The sequence below is a fragment of the Pseudochaenichthys georgianus genome, chromosome 14 (genome assembly GCF_902827115.2).
Source record: "Pseudochaenichthys georgianus chromosome 14, fPseGeo1.2, whole genome shotgun sequence".
Taxonomy (NCBI): domain Eukaryota; kingdom Metazoa; phylum Chordata; class Actinopteri; order Perciformes; family Channichthyidae; genus Pseudochaenichthys; species Pseudochaenichthys georgianus.
Window position 1 is genome coordinate 15,699,938 of NC_047516.1, and position 9,483 is coordinate 15,709,420.

General features: G+C 41.3%; 1 pseudogene; it reads right to left on the minus strand.

Annotated features, from left to right (window-relative positions):
* Positions 1-75: 75 nt before the first annotated feature.
* On the minus strand, positions 76-9,115 carry LOC117458627 (septin-5-like; annotated as a pseudogene).
* Positions 9,116-9,483: the final 368 nt, after the last annotated feature.

Here is a 9,483-nt window from a genome sequence, read left to right on the forward strand (position 1 = left end):
TGTATTTATTTTTTCCTTTAACAACATAAACCATCTGCAGTTTGAATGTTTTTTTATTGAAATGTTTCACTTGTCCATACAAAACATCTAAAACTAAAGATTAAAAATAAAAAAACATAAAACAGTTGATTCAAAAGTAGTATAATATGAAAAATGTTTATACATTTAAGACCCAACTATCCCCTCACTACAATGGCAGTTTTACATCCTTATCAAGGTTACTACAAGAGAAGCATTTGATTAAATTAATAGAATAAAAGCAATAATTAATGTGAAGCAGCCGAAAAACTCTCTCTTTGGAAGAAGTGAGACCTGAACATCTTGAACACAACCCTTTTTACATTGAGGGTTGTTTCTAATTAGCTTTTTGACTGACGTTTATTCATCTAATCGGATCTCTGGGTGTGTTGTTGGGATCATAGAGTGGTGGCTCCTTTTAACCATAGCACCTTTTTTCAGAGACCCACAGAAATGTTTGTGTGACCCTGGAGGACCATGATACCAGCCGTCATCACTTTAAGATAAGGTAAGTAAGTCCATTAAACAAGGACCCTAATGTAAATGAGTTCCATCTTCTTTTTGCTCCTCATGCATCAGAAACGGAGCTTCCTCTGTGTTCCTGGTTGCTCAGAAACCGTCTCTCTGGCTTTGATGCATGCGCTGCTGGACTCTCTACAGCACCTCCTGCATCCTCCTTAGCTACAGAAGGTAAAGTAAAGGGAGTGAGTGTTGATTATGACCTCTGTAACCAAATTAATTAAAGAAGGAGTTAGTAAGAGAAACGTACCGATGAGCCTTTGCGTCTCGGTGTCAGCTGCAGCCAGCGGCAGGGAGGAGTCTGCCACGCTGCGCTCCTGATGCGTGACACTACAACCCGCAAATACATCAATAAGAGCTGCCTGAGCATCTACCTCCATCATCACATAACATATATATTTTCAGAAATCAATTTATATTTAAAATGACTTGAAAACAAATCCCTCTCCTAGACGCAAACTTGTAACAGGTTAGTGTACTGTAAATAATAATCGAGACTTGTAAACATAGGGATGCTAAAAAATAAGCCATTAGAGAGAATCGTAGGCTCATAGAAAGATTTCCATCAATCAAACTGTGTAGGTGTGAAACCTGACTCCACCCACCTCCATGCGCGTCATATTTGAGATGCACTGGGCTCTGTAATTTTCATAGTGTGTCTCGCCCGTTTGGTCTTTCAGGTCCTGCATATGGGTTTTCACCAACATGTTCCTCAGCAGCAGGAAGTCGGAGTGAGCCGGGTTCTCCACTGAAATTAAACGACAACGTGTTACCAGATCACACTGATGTTCTCATACATACCGGAATGAAAGAAATGCATAAAGATGATGCAAAAATCAAGGTGACGCCCAACAAATGTCCAAAGCTGTGGTCAGAGCTAACCAAAAGAAAAAGTGAAGACACAAACTTCTCTGTAAAACATTTGAACAAATATAAAAGTATTGAGAGAGTGTTACCTTCTACCACACCCCAGGGATAGACTCGACCTCGGACCTTGTGGCCGTCACTCTCCACCTGAACATTACTCCCAATTACTGCAAACGGGATGCTGTCCTGCAGCGAGAAGCCACACAACTGTTTAACATTGAAGAGCCATTCAATTTTAAAGAGAGAAATTCAAGTAAATTGAATAACCTTGAGTAATTGATCCTGTTTTTTTAAGTCTTCATCCTCATCTGAATCACACTCAGGAAACTGATAGATGTTGATCCCAAACTGCTCGATCTGCTCTCTGATCTACAGTACATGAACACATAACGAGAGATTAGAGAATGAAAGAGAGAAATTGACAGAAATACAATTGAAAAAAATATATCTTCAATACATTACATTACATTACATTTAGCTGACGCTTTTATCCAAAGCGACTTACAATAAGTACATTCGACCAGGAAGACACAAACTTGAAGAAAACAGAATCATATAAGTATATCAGGTTTCATAGAGCCAAGTATTTCAAGTGCTACTCAACTGGCTATAGATAAGTAAGTAGGTGCTAGTGGAGTACTTCATGACCACAGAGTGTGAACGTTGTGATCAGCTGTTTTTGCGCAGTTCTCCAGTGAAGGGGGGAGTCTCCCTCCGCAGCCGGTTGGCGTAGTTTTGGCACAATTCCGTTGTACAGACCGACGTTAACAGCAGCCCTGTCTGTGCACACGGAGACCGACTCTGTCGTTCGGTGATCTAACCGCCTTCTGGAAAAGCTTCCCAAGTACGTTGGTACGCAAATGCGCTTTGTGACACAAGTGACGGTACGCATTTCAGATTGTTGCCGCGCATGCGTACCAGTTATGTGCACCCCTGCACATGCAGGTAGACCAGCCAGGAGGGAGTTGCAGTAGTCTAGGCGTGAGATGACGAGAGCCTGGATCAGAACCTGCGTTGTTTTCTGGGTCAGCTGGGGACGTATCCTCCTGATGTTGTAAAGCGTGTATCTGCAGCAGCGGGTTGTAGCAGCGATGTTTGCAGTGAAGGACAGGTTGTTATCTAGGGTCACACCCAGATTCCTTGCAGTCTGAGTCGGGGAAACTACGTGAACTCTCCCTGACTGATGTGTGTGTTTATGATCTCATACCTTCATCTTCTTTCTCTGGACCTCTGCTTCGGTCAAGCTGTCTGCCTTGGCCACTACAGGGACTATGTTGACTTTGTTGTGCAAGGCCTTCATACACGCCACATCCAGAGGTCTAAGACTGAGACAAAACAGTGATGTAAGTGTCAATGCACACATGCAGAAACATCTTTTCAAAAGATGTTAGCGTACCCGTGGCCATATGGAGAGATGAAGTAGAGGCAGCAGTGGACTCTGTTGTCCTGGATGTTCCTTCTGTTCAGCCCGCTCTCATCTCTGAAGTACTGTTCGAACTGCTTGTCGATATAGTCCTCTAATGGCTTCCAGCTGATGCAAACAAACAATCTCTGTCAGTCAAACAACAACAACAACCCTAAAGGTCAAAATAAAACTTAACTTTTAGATTTTCTATACATCTCCATGTGCCTCTATGAATGCATTTCCGTCTGATTTGTGTTGGTATATTGTATACCAAGTAAAAGTTTGTATATATTTATTTTCCTGCAAATGGTGTTTCCTCACTGTAATTCTGTAGTTCCTGATTTTACGTTGTATTAAATGCTGCTAGTGTTGAGAGCAAGTGGTGTAACATAGTATTCGTATGAAAACGGTTGATAAAAGTCCCTAGAATTAAATCACATGACGACACATGAGGCAGGGAGGATAAAACAAGCGCTCCTGCCTGGAAACTCTTGCTCCCTCAGGTTACTTCACTGAATGAGAACTTATATGCCACCTTCCTCCATTTGGGCTGAAGTCGAATAGTTCCATTTAGCTTAGGAACCTTCCTAACGGAGTGAAATGACCCGGAAGTCCCTCAGTGGCAGCCATGATAAGTGCAGTTCTAAGGCTGCAGTCGAATAGTTTAAAAATCAGCTCCTAAGTTCTAACCCTATCATCTATTCGTTGACCTCTGTGTGAAACGTCACGGGGTTAAGGGATAGTGGATAGGAGAATTCAAAAGGACTTAGGAGAAGAGAGTGCAGTGCTTTAGAGAATCAGAATGCACTTTCACTATCCGACGTGTTTATGATGCGCCAGCGGACGTCATTGTGTGCGTCTGCTGCTGTGGGGAAACTATGGAAACCACAGTTTTCTATACAGCGGGACTACAACATGGATGTTTAATAAGAACGAGGGACTTCTGTAAACTCATCTAGAGACTCTGCACCGTGCTCTGATGCTGCTGCTTTGCTTTATGAACGTGGACAACAGAGAAACATATTCTTCAGGACCAAAGTTGGAATTGAAATAAAAAAGGAAAGTGAAACTTATGCTCGTCACCCCTCTCCCTCCGGTCCACATTAATGATTAATGATCCCAAAGATTGTATGAACTATGAAAAGATCTTAAAATCAATACAAATGTATTTATTATAAACGTTAGTCCTTAACATCTATCACTGTGTATATCACCATTCAAACATCTTTTAAAAGTTGAACAAACCTTTCACACAGCTCAGTAAACTCTGTGAAATGTTGACTTTATTTGATCATTTCAGTAAAAACTAACGTTCATATTTCTCTTTTTGATTATAATATGATGAACGTCAAAACAAAGCACTTTGACAACTTACCACCTATGTTTTTAAAATGCTTAATAAGCACCGTAAATTTCATGATATCATTTCTCGGTCATAATCGGTTGTTTCCGTGAACGGCCCGACTGTTGAGTGATGGCAAATGCTGCGGCTGCAAGGCAATTGTGGGGCAGCATTTTCGCTTCTCCTGTCGGTTAGGGAGGTCCAGTGGTTCCTAAGCTAAAGGAGGTTATAAAGGAAGTTTGAAACCTCCTTTCCTATCATTCTCATCATTCTAGAGAATTCGAACGGCACTTATCATGGCTGCCACTGAGGGACTTCCGGGTCATTTCACTCCTTTAGGAGGGTTCCTACAGCTAAATGGACTATTCGACTTCAGCCCATTTCTCTAGATGATAGGAAAGGAGGTTTCAAACTTCCTTTATAACCTCCCTTTAGCTTAGGAACCACTGGACCTTCCTTTATGAAAGGAGAGGAGAAAAATGCTGCCCCACAATTGCAGCCGCAGCATTTGCCGTCACACAACAGTCGGCCGTTCACGGAAACAACCGATTATGATGAGAAATGATATCATGAAAGTTACGGTGCTTATTAAGCATTTTAAAAGGTATGTGGTAACTTGCCAAAGTGCTTTGTTTTGAACGTTCATCAGTATTATAATCAAAAAGAGAAATATGAACGTTAGTTTTTACTAAAATGATCAAATAAAGTCACATTTCAGTCTTCGCTGAGCTGTGTGGAGTTTGTTCAACTTTAAATGATGTATTTGAATGGTGATATACCACAGTGATAGATGTTAAGGACTAACGTTTATAATAATACATTTGTATTTTTTTAAGATCTTTTCAGAGTTCATACAATCAATACGTATTGGGATCATTTGTATTAATGTGGACCGGAGGGAGAGGGTGACGAGCATAAGTTTCACTTTCCTTTTTACTTCAATTCCCAACTTTGGTCATGAAGAATATGTTTCTTCTGTTGTCCACATTCATAAAGCAAAGCAGCAGCATCAGAGCACGGAGCAGAAGTCTCTAGATGAGTTCACAGTATTCCGCTCGTTCTTATTAACATCCCATGTTGTAGTCCGCTGTATAGAAAACTGGGTTTCCATAGTGTCCCCACAGCAAGCAGACGCACATATTTATGACGTCCGCTGGCGCATCATAACACGTCGGATAGTGAACGTGCAGTCGGATCTCGGAAAGCACCGCAGTCGCATTCTCCTAAGTCCTTTTAATTCTCCTATCCACTATCCCTTAACCCCGTGACGTTTCACCTTCAGAGGTCAAGGAATGGACGATAGGGTAGAACTAGGAGCTGATTTTGGACTATCTGACCGCAACCCAGGTCTCCTTTTGTTTTCACCTCAGTCATGATGTGTGCTTCCTGTGAGTTTATTAACACTCTACTGACTGACCCCCCCCCCCCTTATTTATTATCAAACTGTATCTGTTGAGATGTTTTGTCAATGAGTATGAAGGAGCAGAACATAGTGCCAGGGATAAGCATGTTGATGAACCTCACCTTCCTGTCTCGCTTGGATGGAGTCTCCAAACCCTGGTGTGTCGATGACGGTGAGCCTCAATTTGATTCCTTTCTCTTCGATGCTAACTGTATGTGTGAGAATGCCCACTGTTTGATTGATCCGTTCTGCAGACATATACAAGTGCAAAGTAATCAAATGTGTGGTATGGGCAACACACCACACACCAACAACACACACACCACACACACCACACACACACCACACACACACACAACACCACACACAACACACACACAAACACACAACACACACACACACACACACACACACACACACACACACACACACACACACACACACCCCAGGGTAAGAAAGGAGTAGTAGTAGCAGTATAAAAAAATGACATAGGCATCATGTAAATAGCCACATGGATCCAACAATTTTATGCTAGAATTAAGGACTTCTTTTAATTTAAAATGCAATTCTTATTTTTTTATTAATAAAATATATTACTTTGGAGAAAACCTGGGCTTATCTCACCTTCTGCATTGGGAACCTTCCTGTCTTTGTAGAGGTCTGTGAGGAACAAACTGTTGATAAGTGTGGATTTACCGAGGCCAGATTCTCCTATGGGAAGAGACAGCCATGACTCTGATGCTTCTGAATAACTTACTTCAACATATATAGTAACACAACTATAACAACAAATAAAATGCTTCTTCACCACATAAAACAAGATGACAAAAGACCACACTCCTACTAATCAGATATATCAACAAATAATGGTTAACTCACCTGCCACCATAAGGGTGAATGTGAAACCTTTCTTCACCGTCTTTCCTCTGAACCTGGGTGGGGCAATGTGGCAAAACCAACATACTCCTTTTCCTGATCCTATAGAAATAAAACATAAACATGTGCATATGATTGCATCCTCAAAAGCTTCACAAGTCTGAGCTGCACTGCAAAGCATAATGGGAAAATGTCTTATTGATTATGCACACAACTGTCCTTTTAAGGGTTGAGTCTGTTTTTCAAGATAAGGCAATGTAAGGTTTTCTAAAAAAGAAATAGATGCAAGAAGAATCTAGGATGAGTTCAGAATCATGTAAAGACGTTGGAAATGAATGACAAACCATATATAACTAAGGCTTTTCCGAAACACACCTCTGCAGATTCATAGGGATCAAAGCGTCCCCATGGGCTTTGAGGACGTGAGGCGGGCTGAGAGGACGCTCCATGGACGAATAAGAGGCGAACTGCCTCCTCAGCTGCAGGGGCTGAAACTCTGCGTCAGTTCTCACACGAATTGGTCTTTGAGGGACAGTCGGGGATCCAGAAGCGAAGACGGGGATGGGACGGGGCAGAGAGGGAGTCCCCGGGGAGGCTGGGGGAGTCTGCCCGTTCGGTGCTGTCCGCTCCCGTCTGCCTCATGGTGGTCTTCTGTCTGGTTCTGTTCGCCAGGCTGAGACACGGGAGGCAGATCCCTCATGGCGTACGGAAACTGAGTGTCCTCCTGGGTCCTCGATGGACAGATTGGACAACTGTGACAGGGGGAAGCAGTTCAACACTAAGGTTACACACTAAGGGGTTTTATATATGGACTATCTTAAGTCTCAATGATAAGTCACTTGTGATTCTAATTTCCTATCTGCATGGAAAAATGATGGCCCAATAATGATTTAATCTAGAGTCCAAACTAAGCAATTACAGTAATGATTGTTATACACTAGATTACATTACATTTAGATGACAATTGTATGTAAAGTGACTTAAAATAAGTAATTATTATTGTGTCTTTTGTTGTAGTGACAACCCTTTCTTCACGAATTAGCCCTGGCTTGTGATCCCCATTATATCCCATTAGAGGCCTTCATCCATCTGTCAAGGAATGGTGGGGAGGTTGGGTAACACTAGGAAGGAAGGAGTAGGTTTTTCACATGATTTTAGGGCAAATCTTTCAGTGTGTTGCTTATGCACACATAGCTTGTGGGTAAAAAAATATCAGGGCCATACTGTATGATTGACCAAGCGCTCCACACCTGCTTCGGATGGGTCACAGTTCATTTCCCCACAGAGGGACTCTACTGGTTTTCGTGAAAATAGGAGGACAGCAGAGCCTCCGCACCTGCTTTACAAGAGATTAATTTTCCCGGTGTGTGAAGATGGCAGAAAGAACAACACAGTGCTGCTGGCCTGATCAGGGTTCATCTGGTCCCTTACCTGTCAGCTCTCATTACCCACAAAGCTTTGCAGCAGGCTTAGCCCAGCTTCTAATGCTCTGACAAGGTGGGGGGTGGAAGACTTAATTATTTAACACACACACAAGCTATTAACACAATCACTAACAACTATTCTACAAGTGTGTCCTACCTCCTTTTCCGAGAAAGTTGCTGTTTTTTGAGCAAGGACAGCAAATATAAATAGAAAAAATAAATACAAATACATAGAGAATTGTTGTATAAACTGGACAATGAGAATACCAATGCATATGTCTGTAAACAAATGTCCATAATGTACCCTCCTGCTATCAATAAACAACATTTTAAATCAAACTGCACACATTTTAAGGTTGACATACAGAACACTGTTGTAGTATAACAACATTGTCTTTCATAGTTTGTCAGAGACGGGCGGGTGTGTACTGACAGAGTTCTAACAACATGTTGCACACAAAAACATTCTTATTTATGCATAGCATCTTATCTTACTAACAACTACATTTCAAAGGCAAAACATGAACCTAAGTTGCTTAACGATAACCATGAATATAATGCCAAACACATATATAAATCTCTGCAGGAACATTATAGGCTGCTTTTATTGATGTATCATGTAGCTGAGCATTTAACGTTGCAGAGGACCATCGGTTATTTTTGATAAATCGGTGAAGCAAACCTAGTTGTGTATAAATGGTGACGTACCTTTCTTAGTGCTGCGGAACCTGACCGGAGACGACATGTGCTGCATGTTGCTGCTGGCTTACACTACAATGTGAGTGTTGCCGAAAAAATACCAAACTATAGAATAACTAATACAATGTGTTGTTGAGACATATGGTGTGTGCAGCGTGTGTGTGGTGGTGTTTGTGTGTGTGCTGAGCTCCGGCTGCAGCCCGCTCAGTGTAGCCGCTCTGACGTAGTAGTACCAGAGGGAGCAGCCCGGTGGTGTGAATCAGGCAGGTCAGGATGCTAACAACAAGTAAGCTACTGCTACAACTACTAGTAATAATTTATAATAAACAATAATAATAATAATAACAATAATAATAAACGTACAGGGATTATAATTATTACACAGCTGCTACTACCTTACTTTTTTCATATTTATGAACATTGCGCCAATCCTATGACATTTAAGCTAGTTTCCATCTCTTTGGCCCTAGGCTAAATTAACCGCTTTAGGACTGTTTTTTCCGACATGCAATAGGAAGAACCTTCGGATAAATCGTAAACGTCACCTCAGCGTGGTTGTCCATGTTGTCCCTGTTAACTTTTTAGCTCTTATTTATTAACTTCTCAACTGTTCACTTGAATGCTGAGTTTATTTTTGAAAAGTAACGGCGGGCTAGGTGCCGTTAGTCCTCGATTAGCCCTTTGTCATGTTTACAGATGTTTCTGTATAACATTTTACCAAGGTCGTTCACATCAGTATATATTTCTTTTTATTAAATTACAGTTGTGCTTTTATATGTTCACAGCTCAGTATTTCAGACAAAGTGTAAAACGTTTAAACAGAAAATACACAAGGCATTGAGATAAATAATGCACAGAGCAGTGTATTTTACAGTACAAAGTAGGGCTGCTCAATTAATCGTATTTTAATCGCAATTACGATTTTGGCCTT